Source organism: Rattus norvegicus, chromosome 3 (assembly GCF_036323735.1).
Source record: "Rattus norvegicus strain BN/NHsdMcwi chromosome 3, GRCr8, whole genome shotgun sequence".
Classification (NCBI taxonomy): Eukaryota; Metazoa; Chordata; class Mammalia; order Rodentia; family Muridae; genus Rattus; species Rattus norvegicus.
In genome coordinates, this window is record NC_086021.1 from 171,975,071 (window position 1) to 171,978,425 (window position 3,355).

Sequence of the window (3,355 nt, forward strand, 5' to 3'; positions counted from 1 at the left end):
GCCTCACAACCCAAGGCTGATCCTCAGAAAACACACAAAAGTGGACCAGCGGGCACCATGAAGTTGTTCTCTGACCTCCACATGTGCCACGGCACATGTTACACACACAAAAACAAACACACACCAAAGTACAGCTATTACTGTACACTCGAGTGTCTTAGATGTGCCCTTTTCCTAAGTGGCCCCTCGCTTAAAACCTCTGCTATGTGAAAAGCTTTGTGTCAGGGAGGTGGAGGGTGGGCTCATTAATCACTACCACTTGGGAGTCTGAGGCAGGAGGACCACCAGCATAGTCCATACAGTCCAGACCCCTCCACACAAAACAGTTAATTAATTGATTGATTAATTAAAATGAGTCTATTTTGTGATAATCAGCTAGTTCGTTTTAATCAGGAAGACATCAAAAAAAATCCTAATTCTACCTCATAATAGAGTTTCAAAATCAAAGGAACCAAAGCCAACAAATTGTAGGGCATCTCTTTCCATGACCGACAAGATAAATAAATTTAACAAAATCATTAAAGATGTAGAAGAGTAGACAATGCCATAAAACACTTCGATCTAATATAAACTTACAGGCTAATAACAGCAAAACCGCATATTTCCTTCAGAGATCGAATGACACATTCATCAAGAGGAACCATATTCTAAGTCACAAAAGTCTTGAGTTCCTTTGGAATAATGAGAACAATGCATTCTGATCACTGTGGGACTAAATCAAAAATCAATAGCAAATAGTTGGGGGGCAGAGATAGTGTTTAAAGGTTTATTTACTGATTTATTATATATAAGTACACTCAGACACACCAGGAGAAGGCATCAGACCCCATTACAGATGGTTGTGAGCCACCATGTGGTTGCTGGGATTTGAACTCAGGACCTCTGGAAGAGCAGTCAGTGCTCTTAACCACTGAGCCATCACTCCAGCTGAGGGATAGTGTTGAAACATGAACTGTTCCCCGCTCGGGTTCCAGCACTGACACAAGCTTCCTTAGTTGGTGGTACCAGTTTGAGAGGTAGTGGAAACTGGAAGCTGGGGTTTCGCTGAAAGAAGTCGGTCTTTGGGACTGAGCCTTCCAGGAAGACAAATCTCTTCCTGCTTCCTGGCAGCCATGGTGTGAGCATGCTCAATCCTCCACAGTCCTGCTCTGCCCTCAATGGCTCAGAAACAACCCCAAGCTGACCCCCGGGATGGCACTTCTGGAACTATGAGCCAATAAGCCCTTCCTCTCTTCAGCCGTTTTTTTTTTTTTTTTTTTTTTTTTTTTCCTCTCTCTCTCAGGTCTTTAGCCTAACCACAAAAAGCCTGTCACCGATGACAAGCGGAAAGAATCATTGAGTTGCTGAAGAGAAATCTGAAAGAAAAAGTTGAGGCTGCGTATATGAATAGTAACGATACAATGTATCAGGAATCTGTGGGAGGCAGCTAGAGCAGTGTTTTTAGAGATTTACATTGTAAGCGTTCACACTAGGAAGGAAAACGGCTGTAAAATGAGTGACCTATATCCATCCCACCGCAAAAAAGCTAGAAAAAGAATCAAGCCGATCTAAAACCAAGAGAGTAAAATGTATTAAGTCAAGGGCAGAAACAGCATAGAAGATAAGACACAGGGGAAAGTTTACAAAGCCAAAGTTGGGTTCTTTGAAGGGATGAATAAAAATAACTGATAGACCTAGTGGTACAACTCTTCCTCCTAGCTACTCTGGAGGCTGAGGCAGGAGGATTGCAAGTTCAAGGCCTAACTAAGCCACAGATAGTGAATGTAAAGCTAGCCTGGGAAACTTAGTGGAACCTACACACAGCAGCAGCAGCTCAAAATGGGAGAAAAGAGGCTTATGCAGTAGCTTTGGGGTGGAGAACTGGCAGCCTGGGAGAGAGCCTTGGTTCAAGTCTCAGTTCTGTAATAACTAAGTAACCTCTATCTCAACTGACCAAAGAGAGAAAGAACACAGAGCAGCGACATCAGAAAGACGGGAGAGCCTGCCATGAGTGGGATATGCTTTTGTGTGCCTCCCAAGATTCGTGTGATCAAAACCTGGGTGGAGCACAGATAAAACAAACAAACAACACCATGACCAGCTACACCAGGTCCCTCTGCTGGCTGTACAGAGATCAGATCTGCTTTTTGTACAACTTCCTACCATCATTATCCACCAGGATGCCACGTAGGCAAGGGTAACCCTCTCTGAGCCTATAGGTCCTTCGAGCTCCCAAATCATGAGCTAAATAAACCTCTTTTCTTCATAAGCAGCTTCACTCGGGTATGTTGTTGTTATTGTTGTTGTTGCTGCTGCTGCTGCTGCTGCTGCTGCTGCTGCTGCTGCTGCTGCTGCTGCTGCTGCTGCTGCTGCTGCTGCTGAACCAGTCAGCAAACTCTTCATTGCTTCTGGGGTGTGGGGGCTCAGGAGCTCTTGGTGGGGCGAGTCCGTTTCCTCTCCACCACCACCGGTTTCTGGCTTCAAAGGGATGGCACTGGCCCTGCAGATGGCGGCCATCCGCAGACCAGGGCGGTACTTGTTCTTTCGGATCATGTACCTGCTGCTGCAGAGGGTAGCCGGAGCGTTCTTGTTGACGGTGGTCCTCACGTAAGAAGTGAGGTTTTCACGGATCTGTGCTTCATAACCACCACGACCCCTTTGCCATCGGCCGCGGGCTCCACTCCGACGATCTGGCGGTGGATTAGCCCGTCGTAGCGGAAGGAGATTCAGGACTTCAGATTATTGGGCTCTGTGCTGTACGTCTGCTTGTTCCTCTTGATCAAGAAACCGGCGCAGTTCCGAACGACCAGCTATTGCAGATGCGCAGACATGGCGCCGTCTCCTCTCTCTTCGGCAGCCCGAGGCGGAAAGACCAGGTGTCTTACTGTAGTGATGAAAACCTGACTTAAAACCCCATACCTATTAAGTTATAAGAACAATAATTTAAATAAACACAAACAGAGTCAATTTCCCACGAAGAGGATTTCAACAATGATTTTCATTAAGAAATAGTTAACACATAAACTCACAAAATGAAAAGAGTGTTTCTCAACCCATTTCATGAGACTTAACATGCCTTGATGACAAGCCCGACGTTGAAGTTTTAAAAATAAATTTCGAGGGCTGGAAAGATGGCTCAGAGATTAAGAGCATTGTCTGCTCTTCCAGAGGTCCTGAGTTCAATTCCCAGCAACCAATAATGAGATCTGGTGCCCTCTTCTGGCATGCACGTGTATATGCAGGCAGAATGCTGTATATGTAATAAATCTAAATAAATAAATAAAATTCTAAACCAATATTCTTTATGAATATCAGTGGAAAAAATCCCACATAATCTTTCCAATGGAAATCAATAATATATAAAGTCAAAATGCAC

General features: G+C 44.7%; 1 pseudogene; it reads right to left on the minus strand.

Annotated features, from left to right (window-relative positions):
* Window positions 1–2,402: 2,402 nt before the first annotated feature.
* Window positions 2,403–2,810, minus strand: Rpl28-ps6 (ribosomal protein L28, pseudogene 6; annotated as a pseudogene).
* Between the last annotated feature and the right edge of the window lie 545 nt (window positions 2,811–3,355).